Source organism: Gymnodraco acuticeps, unplaced genomic scaffold (genome assembly GCF_902827175.1).
Source record: "Gymnodraco acuticeps unplaced genomic scaffold, fGymAcu1.1, whole genome shotgun sequence".
NCBI lineage: Eukaryota > Metazoa > Chordata > Actinopteri > Perciformes > Bathydraconidae > Gymnodraco > Gymnodraco acuticeps.
Window position 1 is genome coordinate 959,299 of NW_022990583.1, and position 16,346 is coordinate 975,644.

The following is a 16,346-nucleotide window of genomic DNA, read 5'->3' on the forward strand; positions in this document are numbered from 1 at the left end:
AAACAAACCAACCATTTGGGTCCGTAACTAATTTTTCTAATTCGAATGGGCAAGTTTTGTTTATCACAATAGCTGTCCCTCTACTATGGGTTTTATATGATGAGAAATACACCTGACCTATCCAATCTCTTTTCAATTTAAGATGTTCAGTATCTGAGAGAAAGGTTTCTTGTAAGAAGACCACATCAGCGTTGTCTTTTTTAAGAAGAGATAATACTTTATTCCTTTTTATGGGGTTTCCCAAGCCTTTAATATTCCAAGAATAGATTTTCATGTTTTGCATGGTGACTGCTGCATATCTGTGGGATTATATTTAAGTTGTATATTTTGGCCCCATACACAAAAGGGATTGTCACTGCTTTTATTATTTACCATAAAAAAAAACTCAGTTTTTGAGTGACAGCCCATTACACCACAGACCATACAGTGCAACTCATGTAGCAAACTCCGGAGTCCACTCGGCCACATTTGTGTTGGTGTCTCCTGGGGAGTTTTCATGAAAATATTGGACTTATCTTATGGATTGCTGTGCATTATACTTGTGTTGTGTAGTTTATACTTTATTCCAACTTTAAATATTTGAATACCTGAACACACTACTGCTGTAAAATAATTTCCTAATTTGGGATTGATAAAGTGTCTATTTATTTATTTATTTTATAGATAAAAAAAACACATCTATGTATTTTCAAGCTAAAGGTGATACACAATATAAAGTGTATACTGTTATTTTTTCAACGATATGTTACATTTCAAAAGCATATATTGCTGTTTAAGACAAACAATTAAAGACTGCTTTCATTTAACAAATTCTACAATATAAAAGTGGCAGATTTGCTTTATTAAACAGACCAGACCTAGGCTGCATACCAACACAATTAGGAACATGTATGGAAGCTAACAAGAGACAGAAGTATTTGAATTTTATTAGACACCGAATTTATAGCATTGAAAATAATTACTTTGAAAATCATGTATCTGAATATGTTTTGCTCCGAATTTACCGATGTGAAATAAAAATGTAAAAATTCAAGTTAAAACAATTCTAATGTTCAAATTCAGATCCCAAAAATTCAAGTGAAAAGAATTTGAATGCACAATTTCGGTGTATAAAATTCGACGTCAAAAATGTCGGTGTATAAAATTCGCCATCCAAAATTGCGATGCAGCATCATCCGGGCTACTCAGACAGGATAAGCAATCGAGCCCGTATGCAATCGAGCCTGAATGCAATCAAACCTACTTCTGGCCTATCAGAGCACGGCTTTGTCAGTGATGTGATCACAACAACCTGGGAGAAAAGTGACGGAGAACAGTGGGGCTCGGGTAAGTAGTCAGTTTGTGCCCTTTATTTTACAAGCAGTGAGGGCTCGACAGCATTTGTATCTTACATTAGCTAGCTAAATTAGTGAAGTAGCCCTGTGCCTTGCTGTTAGCAAGCTCCGTAGTTATCATTAATTGAAGTGAATCACAACGTTACCGTGTCCTTTTAGATAAGTCAAGTAGACCATGCTACAGTATACAAATACTCTCTTACAGCCCTGCATTTAAACATGTTAATGTTACTTTAGTAAAAGTGTGCTAGTATAATTAGGAAAGTGTTGTTAAAGTATTTAAAGTAGACACAAGTTATACTATTATATTATATCATTTGTTTTATTATTATTACAGATGCAAGAGTTGACTTAACTGTTGTAGTTGGAGCTCATTTTTAACAATGAGCTAACTAATGATTACTTTCATAATGGTTTAATGTGCTGACATGTGCTTCTACATTAATAGATGTACTTCTCGGAGACTTCAACCTCTAGACAAGGAAGATAGACAAACTAACATCTCTGTTAACCGCCTTTGCTTTCTCACTGTCTCCGTCCCCACCAACTCATAAAGCTGGCAATGTCCTTGATCTCATATTCTCAAGGAACTGTACTACTTCTAACCTCTCTGTAAACCCACTCCACACATCCGATCACTTCTTCATTTCATTCTCTCTACCCCTTTCCAAACATAACAAACTAATCTCTTCTCATCCTGCACCTGTCCGCCGTAACCTTCGTTCCCTCTCCCCCTCTACCTTTGCCTCATCGGTGCTCTCAGCCCTCCCTTCCTCGGACTCATTCCAACTACTACCTCCAAACTCTGCTACAGAAACTCTCCTCTCTACTCTCTCATCCTCTCTGGACTCTCTCTGTCCTCTCACATCTCGGCAGGCTCGTCAGTCCCCTCCTGCTCCCTGGCTAAATGATGCACTGCGTGCTAATAGAACCGTCCTTCGGGCAGCAGAGCGGAAATGGTGGAAATCCAAACGCCGTGACGACCTCCTACCCTATCAGGCTCTCCTCTCCTCTTTCTCTGCTTCGATCTCTCAGGCAAAAAGCACTTTCTTTCAAGATAAGATCCAATCTTCCTATTCCAATCCCAAAAAACTATTTTCCATCTTCTCCTCCCTCCTGGACCCCCCAAAGCCCCTTCCCCCTCCTCCCTTCTGTCAAGCAACTTTGTTAACCACTTTGAAAAAAAGGTTGATGATATTCGCTCTTCTTTTTCTGACTCACCTCAACTCACCGCTGGGTCACCAGACCCTCCTTTCACCCACACACTGACCTCCTTTTCCCCTCTCTCCAAGTGAGGTTCTTACCCTCATTACCTCTGCACGCCCTACCACCTGTCCTCTGGATCCTATCCCTTCAAACCTCCTTCAGACTATCGCTCCTGATATTCTACCGTTTCTCACCCATTTCATCAACACTTCTCTAACTTCTGGTCACTTTCCAAACAGTCTCAAGGAGGCAAGAGTAAACCCTCTCCTAAAGAAACCCACTCTCAACCCATCTGATGTTATAAACTACAAGCCTGTCTCTCTGTCTTTAAACAACTCTCCTGCTATCTCCATCAGAACAACCTTCTGGATCCGCACCAGTCTGGTTTCAAGGCAGGTCACTCCACAGAAACTGCCCTCCTTGCTGTCACTGAGGAACTGCACACTGCTAAAGCAGCCTCCCTCTCCTCTGTCATCATCCTTTTGGACCTGTCTGCTGCATTCGACACGGTGAATCATCAGATCCTCCTTCGCACTCTCCAAGAACTTGGAGTTGCAGGCTCTGCACTTTCCCTCCTCACCTCATACCTCAAAGAACGCACCTACAGGGTTACTTGGAGAAGGTCCGAGTCCGACCCTTGTCAATTAACTACAGAGGTCCCTCAGGGCTCTGTTCTTGGTCCCCTCCTCTTCTCCTTGTACACAAACTCGCTCGGATCAGTCATTAGCCCGCATGGTTTTTCATACCACTGCTACGCTGACGACACCCAATTAATTCTGTCCTTTCCCCGCTCAGAGACCCAGGTCGTCGCACGCATCTCTGCTTGTCTAGCTGACATCTCTCAGTGGATGTCTGATCATCACCTCAAGCTCAACCTTGACAAGACTGAACTGCTTTTCCTTCCGGGAAAAGATTGTCCCACTCTTGACCTAACAATCAACATTGGCACCTCTGTTGTTCCCCCGACTCAGACTGCAAGGAATCTGGGTGTGACCCTAGATAACAACCTGTTCTTCACTGCAAACATCGCTGCTACAACCCGCTGCTGCAGATACACGCTTTACAACATCAGTAGGATGCGTCCCCAGCTGACCCAGAAAGCGACGCAGGTTCTGGTCCAGGCTCTCGTCATCTCATGCCTAGACTACTGCAACTCCCTCCTGGCTGGTCTACCTGCATGTGCCATCCGACCTCTGCAGCTCATCCAGAATGCAGCTGCTGGCCTGGTCTTCAACCTTCCTAAATTCTCCCACACCACGCCGCTCCTCCGCTCCCTTCACTGGCTTCCGATAACTGCTAGAATCCACTTCAAGACAATGGTACTTGCGTACCATGCTGCGAATGGATCTGGCCCTTCCTACATACAGGACATGGTTAAACCGTACACCCCAGCACGTGCACTCCGCTCTGCATCAACCAAACGGCTCGCTGCACCCTCGCTGCGAAGGGGACCCAAGTTCCCATCAGCAAAAACACGTGGGTTTGCTATCCTGGCTCCAAAATGGTGGAATGAGCTCCCCATTGAAATCAGGACAGCAGAAAGCCTGCACATCTTCCGGCGCAGACTGAAAACTCATCTCTTTCGACTCCACTTCGAGCTATATAATTACTAACAAATAACTGCTAACAGAGCACTTATATACTAATAAAGGACTGGCTTATCTATAGCCAGTTGAGTAACACTTGAAATGTTTGGCTCAATGAAACCTGATGTACTTATATGATTCTGTTTTCTTCAAGGTTGTGTCTTCCTGGCCGAATGTACTTATTGTAAGTCGCTTTGGATAAAAGCGTCAGCTAAATGCAATGTAATGTAATGATTGAGTATTATTGTGTAGGTCCTTTTTATTTTACTGTTACTTTGGATGAGTTTTTCACGAGTCAGTCAAATTAATTTGTTTTCATATGCCATATTCATATGTATCACACACGTAAGGGTAAGACACAAACCTATTTAACAAATGCAATGCAATGGATAAGCTTATTTTTCACTGAAGTCACAGATAACGTCATATCTAATATTTAAACAAATCATTTCCTTGTCACTAAATCATTGACTACGCTATTCATCGTCCTTAAATGCAGGCATTAAGTTACATGTTCCGATCTACAGCCATGATAAGGCTGTTTCTCAAGTGTGATGATAATAAAATGAAAAGAGGCATTGGTAATACTATTAAAAACAACAATGTTTGGGTCGTTCGTCGGATAGGCGGTTAGCTGCAATAAATAACTCCAGTTCAACAAACCATATTACAATATCTAAGGGAGCGTTATTTCTGGACCATCTTGAAATGTGACGTTCATTTTTTAAAGATACACACATTTTATTGTGAGGTTGATTTAATACACTAAACTTCTCTTCAACAATACGTTGACGTTAGCTAGTCTATTTTATGCTATAGTAGAGCATAGCGAATTGAAATTAACCTTAACAATGCATACAATAACCTAACTAGCAAACTAACTATCTAACGTACAAGGATGACCTTATTTTACCAATAGAAGGCTACGCACAGAAGCCTTTTGGTATACAGTAGCATCCCACTTAATGTTTTATACTTCTCTATTACGTTTAACTTGGATGCTACGCATAGCATCGTTAGCACATATGGAGCTACCGATTGTTCAAATGCTAACCCAACTCTAAACATTCATTAACGTTAGCTTAATAAAAACACCAGTAATATAACATAAAGTACGCAGGGTTGACTTACCGAAGAAACTGCATTCATGGACGGTCTGTTTTAACCGCAGATAAATCCTATATTTGCATGACGAATAGTTCATCTATATATGATGAATTGGAAATGGGGGACCCTGATGTAAACAAGACGAAAGTCTTTCTCTGGTCTGCATCCCCTTAACAATTGTATGTTTTGAGCTGTACTGTACTGTACCCAATATACAAGCTGTTAATAAACGTTTCAATCAATCAATCAATCCACCAGGAACCAACACAACAAACATGGCCGAGTTCAAGTAGTGTTCTCCTCATGAGCTGAGCCCCTGTTGCATCACGGAGCCAATGGAGCTAACGGAACTAGCAGTGAGACAGAGGAGCTAGGAGCAGCAGTCCCATTGTCATGAAGGGGGAATCTAACTATATACAGAATATGTTTTTGTGGATCCAGGCTAGAAACATGTTAATTTTCTGATGTTAAGTTGGACATTTTAACATAGGGTATACGGGAATTGCTCCCATCTGCATCCATCGCCTACAGTTTGCAGCATTGGGCTTCACCGCACTCTGTCCCGGAGTTCGCCGCTTGGCTCTGATAGGCCAGAAGTCGGTTTGATTGCATGGGCTAGTTGCACAAAATGGCGTCGATCAACTTCCGGCGGCTGGGTGTGCGGTTGTAAACTTCCGGTCTACAGTAGAGGGAAGAGCGATAGATAGCGTATAGATAGCGAGAGAGATAGCGTATAGATATTATATAGACACTATTTTACACTCGATGTCTCTAAGACCTACCGAAGGTTAACATCAGTGATGTACATCGGCTGGTACAAGTGGCAATCAAAGAACTAGATTCCTATACCGGATCTCCTCTCTGGTAAACAAAAACACCCTGAAAACTCTGGCAGGAGCACTCATTCAAGGGTACTATGACTATGCTTGCACGTCATGGTACCATAGCACCTCCAAGGCGTTAAAAATAAAACTTCAAACATCGCAAAATAAACTGGTCAGACTACTGCTTGACCTTTCATCTAGAACCCACCTCACCTCTGCCCACTTTGACAACCTAGGATGGCTTAGAGTAGACGACAGAGTACAGCTACTTGCAATGGGCCTGGTCTACAAGATCCACTACACCTCTATGGTACCCATGTACATGTCAAAATTATTCCCAAAGGTCAAGGAATACCATGATCATAACACCAGAGGGAGCTCCACAAATCATGTGAAACCCAGATTTGGCACAAAAAAGGGGGAATACACGTTTCGCAATTATGCCACATCAAGGTGGAACGCTCTTCCCACAACTGTAAAGGAAAGTAAAACTATACTTACCTTCAAAACCTCTCTTAAAGAGCACCTTCGGGGGAGAGCATTGCAAAACTGGCCCCGGTAATGGTACAAATCTTAACCTGTCGTTCAATGGACAGCTTCCCCCCCCCCATCTATGTATATACTCACATTTTAGACTCTGTTACTAACTGTATATCTGTAGACTTGGTATGTCTTAAATGTCCGGTTAGGATGTATTAGAACGAAATCTAAAATGACAATTGTAAACAAGCAATCTGTATGTAAAAAAACCACCTGTATGTAAATTGTAAATAAGCCATCTGTATGTCAAATATGTCTTATATGTCTTAAATGACATGATGAATTGGAAATGGGGGACCCTGATGTAAACAAGACGAAAGTCTTTCTCTGGTCTGCATCCCCTTAACAATTGTATGTTTTGAGCTGTACTGTACTGTACCCAATATACAAGCTGTTAATAAACTTTTCAATCAATCAATCAATCAAGCCTCAGCCCCGAGGAGCAAAGGAGAAAAGGGGTTCAAGATGTAGCTACATATCCAGCTACGTCGACAATTATGAAGGTAAGTGACAAACAACGCTGTAGTTACTGGCTAACTTTGACAAATTGACAGTCTTGATACAGTGTAAAGCGTTTTAATGATGTACTATTACGTTTTTTTGGATAACATGAATGATATCCAATTCCCCACAGTTTCAAACAAAGATCTACCTTCAGGGAGAGTGAGCGTCAGGGCTAGCTGTTACAGGTCCATGAGAAAGCATGAAAAGCCTCACGATCTCAGAGTAGGGAGGAAAATAAAAAGTGTTAATCGGTTCAAAGCCTCAATCAGGTTCATGTTCTGGGGTTTTGATGAGGCTAGAGTAGGTAACCTGTGATTTAGGATTCAAATAAGCCCAGCTAGCTGACGTGTTGCAACAGATTACATAGTGACAATACATTTGCTCACATCAACTGGTAGCTAGCTATGTGTGTGTAGCATGAAGGGGCTACAGATTTATTTTCGTTTTGTAACCCTCTCGTGTAAAATGATAAATATAGTAACTAAACTTAAACTTATCTTTCATCAAAGATTCTTAATGAGAGGTTGAAAACCGTCTCTGCTTTCATGGAAACCCCAGAAACTGGTTGTGACAGCTGCTGTTCTTTACTGAATGGTTAGTATAATCCATGTAGGGTCCAATTATTTGTATTGGCCAGTGTTAGGTAAGTGCTGGTTTTGTACCCTACATCTATGTTAAGCTGTTCAACGTTCTACTAACACTATTTTATGTAGTTATAATATAAGATAATACATTGAGAAAGCTGAGACAGGCTATACAAGCGTATCTGTTTGAATGTCCTTAAATTACAGTATTCCAAACAGCAGAACTTCTGTGTATGTGATGTGACTGACAACCTGACATGGTTTAGCCTTTTCCCACACCTATTACTTGCCTGATCAGCCTGCTCTTAGCTTTCTCATTTGTCTGTGTTGTATTGAAGCAGTGTCCTAAATGTAAAATGACTGATATTTTGTTTTAAGAACTGCTCACCTGTGGAGATTGCAGTGGCAAAGTGTTCCTGTGTAGCTGGAACAGCACTCTGCAACCACAATGTTGCACTGCTGTTCCAGACCGCACACTACTCCACACTCAACCTGGCTGCTGTACCCCCTGTCCTCAGCTGCACTGAAACAGAGCAGCGATGGCACAAGCCAAGAACCATGGTAAGTACAGTATGTGTTCACAACCAATCCACGGTTTAATGAGTATTTCCTTTGTGCCAAGAGCTGATTTAGTATGTTGCATCAACGACCTTTTCAATTAATTTCACAATTCTTTTGTGTAATTAATAGGGTGTGAAACCAGACATGGTGTTCATTTCCACTAAGCCAAAGCAGTTTACAGTTGCTGACGGTGTAAGGTAATATCTATTGTCCTAAGTAATTGTATGTAGCCTGCTACAACTTTGTGATTGTTTTCTGAGTGTAAAATTGTTCTTAAAGTCCTAATTATCATATAAACATGTTCAAAGGAGTACACGTTACAAGGCCGTGCAGGGGACCCAGATGTCCTCAAAGTCAGCGAGGCATACAAGGACTTCTCAGCCGACATCGCACCACGAAAAAAAAACGAATGGCTCACTACTCAACTCAACGACTAACACTCTTTCAGAGGATATGTTGGAAATGCACACATTATATATATTTTTTGCATCTACTTTCTGGATATTGTACATCTGTTCATCTGTTATATAAACTAGCATTACTTAAATATGCAGAGACTAATTGAAATGTTTAAATATGTATTTTCCCCCCCGATATAACATCAACCTATGGTTTGTAAAAGTTTATTAAATTAATCTGTAAAATGTTATCATATTGTGAATTTATTAAATTACGTATTTTCCTTTGTTATTTATGTGTGCGTTTGTTTTGAGGATATAATTAGTACCTAAACATAGTGTGGTATAACTGCTTTTTGTAATGAAATACACAATTGGTTTGGGAGCAAGAAATCTTTTAATTGTTGTTGCCCAGGCTTGCCGAAATGAATGGAAACTTATCTCCCGATTATAACATTGTGTAACTTGCTACTGTTAAATACCGTCAAACTATGTGCAATATATACTTTATATACATATGCCATCTTTAATAACTGTAATATATATACCGGGCTGCTAAATCCTAAGAACTGCTACAGGATTTGATTTGTAGATTTGATTTGTTTTTTATCTGTATTTTTGAAAATTATGTAACTTATCATTTTTTTTAGCATATTGTTTATATTATAACTTTTTAACGCATGTAAGATAATGCAACACTTAGCTGTCTGTGGCTCTTTCCTGCTTCAACGCTGCAAATTTCCCCTCTGTGGGACTAATAAAGGTATTCTGATTCTGATAACGGGACGAATTTGTACAAAGGGGCACACAGCAATGTAGTGACGACTTTCTTACACGCTGGAAGGCCAATCGCTTTTCTTTACCCCGAAATCCGCTCATTCTTGCTCTCGGTGTGACAACAAACTGTCAAGCTGTCAAAACTCTGTACTCAAACCGGAAGTACTCAGCCGCACACCCAGCCGCCGGAAGTTGATAGACGCCATCTTGTGCACAGAGCCTATTCGGGCTCGATTGCTTATCCTGTCTGAGTAGCCCAGATGTTGCATCGCAATTTTGGACATCGAATTTGAAACACCGAAATTGTGCATACGAATTTTTTTCACTTTCAATTTTTGGGATCTGAATTTGACTACTCAATTTTTTTTAACTTGAATTGTTACATTTTTATTTCACATAGGTAAATTCGGAGCAAAACAGATACATGATTTTCAAAGTAATTATTTTCAATGCTATAAATTTGTGTCTGATAAAATTCAAATACTTCTGTCTCTTGTTTACTTCCATAAACATGCTCACATCCTACTATGTTGGTCTGAAGAGCTGAAGCATTTATTCATACACAATGGATAAAAACTGTGTTGTCTCATTCTATATCGTGTGAGAAAATGATATACATTTAGCATTACAAATTTGACATACTATTCCTGAGGAAGATATGAATAATCAACACATTTGAATGGAATCTAACATTTTCATGAGACAAAATAGTGATTATACAAATTACATTTATTGAAATTTTAACCAGAAGATGAAGTCTCAAAGAATGTTTTAAATAAAAAGGACATAAAACAAAAAGGTGGATTGCTCTCCCTGAGGTTTCTCCCATTTGTTCCCCTTAAACTGTGGGTTTTTCTCTGGAAGTTTTTCCTTGTACGATGTGAGGGTCTCTAAGGATAGAGGGCAGGGGCGTCGCCTGGGGTAGGCATCCGGGGCTTTAGCCCCGGATGTTTTTTCTTTAGCCCCGGACAAATTCTCCCTCAATAATATAATTCATTATCCTATTTTACCTATAGGACGGACGGCAGAAATGTAATTTCCCATGTTCAGTGAATGCAACACAGAGGCAAGACGACGCCACCAGACCAATCACAGAGTTGCATGGCAATACACGTGTTTTATTGGCTGACAGGTACGTACCTCTCCTCTGTGACAATGTTTAAACTTTAAACCGTCAGCCCCGGACGCGGAGATTCTGAAGATGGACATTAGACATTTCTTTAATAAAAAAGACGGCAATTCTCAAGTGGTGGCTCACACAACAACCCCAGAGCCACCACCTGAGCCAGGTGAACAAGGTATGTACCTGTCAGTAAACTTACAAGTTATGCGAACATGTAAGCAAAGCATACATTATAGCTACGTTGACGTTACTTTGAATCGCGCGGGTAAGCTAAACCGTTAGCAAGTAGCTATAGCTAGCCAGATATATTAAATAAACACTGTCATACAATCTAAATGTTGTGTTTTTTAGCGTTACTTGGTGATTTCAAAGAAAGCTCTCTGGAAAATGTTGACTTACTGTCAGTGTTCGACATGAAGCTAGAAGCTACCTTACAGTTGATCCTGATTCCTGAGTCCTGTCAGTTAAAGTGTTTCATAGTTAGCTTAGCTAAGCATCAACCTAGCACTGAAATATATGGATGTTATGTGACAGTATTTCTGAGAAAAAGTCAGCTGAAATGGTGGCATAGTTGCCACTGCTTTACGTGTCGACAGCATGTTTGAACGTATTTGCAGAAGTAAATGTGGCTGTCTGGGCACTGACGTTGCCATAACAACACCTGCATTTAAATGTGCAACCTCTTTTTGTGACAGATTTTGCATGAAAATATAATTCTTCTGATTTATATTTCCTATTGACAGCTAGTTTCTATGTGAACATTATGAGATGGACAGCCAGCTAACAAGCTTTTTATACAAATATTTCAGATCAAAGCCAATCCAGTGGGGCTCCTGAAAGGGAGCAAGGGACACTATGCTCCCAAATATTAAGCCTTGACCCGCATCTTAAAATTGATATGATCAAAAAATGATCTGCATTGTCGGAGGCCTTTTTTCCTCATTATCATGTCAAATTGTACAGCTTTCCTTAGTGTTGAATGCTGAAAGATGACTATATTAGAGTATTAAGTGAAAATGACTATATTAAAGTTTTAAGTAAATATATTAAGTGAATTACTCAAACTGCATTTGTATAGAAATGATTCTGTCCTATTGGCAGATAACTACTCTAACAGTGATATCTACAAGAGATGTACATTTAACTATTTTCAATTGGTTAGTATTACATTTTGTGACAGTGTGGTGACACTCATTTTAATGAAGACAAATGTGTGTATCTTGAAATTCATTTATTTGACAGAGCTGGAAACTGATACATACTTGTTTGTGTTTACCTACACAGTCATCACAGATGAGCCAAACAGAGTAGAGCAGGGGTGGCCAACCAGTCAGAGGTTAAGAGCCACATTTGTTTCTATGTTACTGCAAAGAGCCACATCAAACACACAGTCACTGATACTGCTTGTTTCAGTTTTTTGTTTTCTGGAGACAAGATTTCAACCACGTCACTGATGCATTTTTGTGGCATTGGGATATATTTTTTTTAAATCCTCTGGAGCAGATAGAGGAGCTTATTGTTATTGATTAATGCATCAGTGTTTCTTAGGGTCAAAAACACTAAACTCACAACTTGAAATGAAAGCGTTTAGTTTATTTAATAAAAGAGCACATGTTCAATGTGAAAAGTGACAGTAGTTATAGATTATTTGCAATTTGGTGCTATATATATATTTAAAAAAAAAAATGACATATATTTTTTGGGCGAGGGGCTCCGTTGGTGGGGCGCAGCGCCCCTCCAAGACAATGGTAGGCGAAACACTGGATAGTGTTTAATCAACGATAGGTTTTCCCCCCCCCCTCAAAGGTGATGATTCACTGCATCGCAGGTATTATTGTGATTGGCTCTTGGGCCACATGAAAATTACCTGACACCACACATACGTGGGGAGATGGGGGAGAGCCGGGACGAAAGTAACACGGGACGAAAATAACGGAGCGATTTTATCCGAGCCCAAACAACTTTGACCGGCCAAATTACGTCAGAATTATCAACATTCAATACTTAACAGACCTACTAAATATCAGGTTTAACTGTCAGGAGTAGTGTTGTCACGATACCAACATTTTGGTTTCGATACCAAGTCAAGAATTGCGATTCCGATTCTTTTTCGATACTTTTCTTAAAAAAAGGGAAACAGTCTTAAATGTAATTATTAGGGCCGGGGCTCGATTAAAAAAATTAATCGAATTAATTAGAGGCTTTGTAATTAATTAATCGAAATTAATCGCATTTTTAATCACATATACATATTTGACCTGAGAACAGTGAGAAGCAATTTTTTTCACATGGATTTTAGTATACCATTAGGCGCATTCACACCGCAGTACTTTTCCCACAAAGGTTCATGAGAATTTAGTTCATGAGAACTCTTTGAACCTGGGGGTGGATTAGGCAAATGAAGCCGCTGACGTCACTTCTTCTTCTTCTGCTTTGGGTTTACTGGCAGGCCGCAAACCACTTCACGGCGTATACTGCCGCCCAAAGTCCCCGGCCGGAAGTCCCCGGAGTTGGGGACTGGCTTCAGTAGAAGCTGCTGGGAGTCCCAGCAGCCTTCCGAGTAAATCGCCAGAACGCCGACACCTCCTCATCTCCCATGTTTTATTTTGTGTTGCCATAAATTAGTCTCTCTGCGTTTCTGCGCTGTGCTAATGCTAATAATGCTAATGCGAGGATAATAAAATTCACAAAACTTTTTGGGAGTTTTACGGGGCGTGGTTTGCAATCCGCCCAGCCAATCAGAAATATAGCTCTTTTCTCACAAGAGAGCCTTACGAAAGTCCCTGCTCTCTAGCAGCTCTCTGCTCTCTAGCAGGGACTTTCGTGGGGGTAAAAAGGTTCTCATGAACTAATTTTAGTACCGGCTCTTTTTGGTGTGAACGCGATAAAAGAGGCTAACGTCCACGCTAGCTTCCACGCTAGCTGCTATATGTTTTGCATTGAGGTGATACTTGAGGCTTGATGTGCTGCGGTGATATGCGAATTCCTTTTTGCATAATTTGCACACAACCGTGCTCTTATCGACGCTTCCATCTGTCCGTTTTTTAAAACAACATTTCCCACTGTTGTTCACTGTGGTTTGTTGTTGTCTGAAGTCATGAACGTTAGTTGGTGCTCCAGTATAATCGGTACGCCTGAAACTCATCCAGTGAGAAACGTTCCGCGGTGCAAAAATAAGTGCGATTAAAATGCGTTAATTTTTTTAACGCGTTAATTTTTGTGTAATTAATTAATCTTAATTAACGCGTTAAAGTCCCGGCCCTAGTAATTATTGTGCTTTATTTCACACCAGAACCATAACCATAACACAACCTTTTAAACAATGAGAACAATAAATGACAAGAATTCGTATTAAATACAATTAATAAATGTCTTACAGACAGGCCTCATGGTGTCCGTAGGCTTGCCCTCACTGTCAGAGATATAGCTAAAATACATCAAAATGTCGCTTCTGGCGTCTTTTTTGTCAACAAGCCGAGGCGCAGCGGCAGTTGCACTCCCACTTGCAGCCATGCTTCTCGTTTTCTCACATGCTCTGGCAGCTAGCGCGTGCATGAGAGAGGGGAGGGACTTAGAGCGTGCTTGAGAGGGGCGGGACTGCAGGCACGGCTGCAGTGCAGGGATTGGAAGCAGAGCGTTGAACACACGGCTCTTATTAAAACGGCGCTTTCTCACCGGAGTACTTTTCCCCGTCATTCTTAAAGTACCGATAGGCCTACTAATGAAACGGAGGAATCGTAACGTTTTTAACGGCAGGGTATCGCGGTATACCTTTCAAGTATCGGTACACCGTACAACACTAGTCAGGAGTCAGTGTCTCTCCTCCAAACTCACACATATACAATTCGATATGAACTGAAGAGCCGCATGAAACTAGGCAAAGAGCCGCATGCGGCTCGAGAGCCGCGGGTTGGCCACCCCTGGAGTAGAGGATGAAGAAAGGAGAACAGGAGAAAGGGACACACAAGAAGAAGATACAACAGACAAGAACGACAATGGAGACAACAATGAACAGGAACACCAGAACAGACAAGAGTCAATGGGTAACATGACTGATTTAGGGACTGCAGATACAGGGCCAAGGCAAGTGAGACATCACTGCTTTCCATCCAGCATGTTTGGCCAGCAAAAGAGATAATTTCAACCGCAAACAGCAAGTGATGAGGGATTATTATTTCCTCCTTCCATCCCTTTTTTCTGTTTAATCTGATTACTAACAACTTCTAATAATTTGACATAGTTTATGATTTAATTGGAAAATGAAGTGTTTTTAAATAATAGACCCGTTTCTGATTCTGATTCTTTGATTTCTTTTTGACATATGGGTGTTGAGAGATGTATCCATATCTCTTAATGTTGCTCTCAAAGTGCACAAGATTGATGCTTTTAACTTCAGTATTTAAAAAAAGTCTTCCTGGGGGACCCCAGAGGAGGTGAGTTCCCCCCAAAATAGCACTTTATCTCTGCTTATGTAACTCCGGTGTAGTGTCCCCTCGTCAACAGATCACTCAGAGCTGGTGATTACTTTCCTGCATTTCAATGGACAGCATATAAAAAGGACACGTGAGCTGCATTGCTTAAGAGATCCTCTCATGCTATCTCTTTTACAAAATAATTGTCCAGTCAACAACAAAACATCAGTGATCGTATAGTGGTAGTATATTTTTCACAAGCAATGTGAAACATTAAACTTATACAAACTGGTTTACAAAACTCACATACATGCGTTGATCTCCTGGAGTGTCTACTCTTTCTTCTCCACATCTCTTGTCCACCATCAGAGATTGCAAACATTTCAGAGACAGCTAGAGGTAGGGGACAAACAACTTGTTCGCTGGGCATGTCAAAAACCTCCCTGCTTTGATCAAGACTTTAGGGAGCCTTTCAGCCCCTCTAGCAAAGGGACTGGAAAGCAAGCTTTGAAAATGCAGTACCATCTACATGCTGTCATGTTCCAGACACTGCTCTCAACCACTCAGGGCCTGCACAAATACCTGCAGAAAGAAACAATTGACTTGGTGCAGGCAGTAGATTACAAAACGGCAGTTGAGAACACACTGAAAAGTTACCAAAGTAACGAGAAAGCACATGAGGTCTATGACAAGACCAAGGCCCTGTGCAATGATCTTGATATTCCCGAAACTGTGACACAGAGGAAGAAGCGTAGAAACATGGAAGACTTTGTAGTCAAGGCATCATGTGGAGCAATGTGAAACATTAAACATAAATAAACTGGTGTACAAAACTCACATACCTGCATTTCAATGGACAGCATAAAATGACTCGTGAGCTGGGTTCTGGTGCTCAGATTAGCTATTGATGATCACGTTGATAAATCATATAAAACAAATAGCCAATCACACTAAAAACATGTTGCTGTGAGCATTAAACAATTAACATTAAACTAAACAAACACAACAGTACGTTATTGTCCTTATAAAATAAAAACATACATTTTGTCCACCGAGATAATACAGGCACCTTACCCTCAAGAGATCCTCACGTGCTATGAGAATCTCCCACAATCCATTGCCGTAACAAAGCTAATGCAGGCACACGTTTGTGACACCAGATGGCGCAATTGTGTATGTGCGTGTGGGGAGTCTTGCAGTAGAAAATTTGACTGTAGCGCCGCCACTGTGGGCTAAGCCCCGAATGTTTCCAGGTCCAGGCGACGCCCCTGATAGAGGGTGTCGTTTTTTTTCTCATACTGATATTCTGAACAATCTGTGCTGTTGTATTTGCTGTAAAGTGTCTCTACTGTAGGCTAATTTTATTATATGTACAGCACTTTGGCTCGAC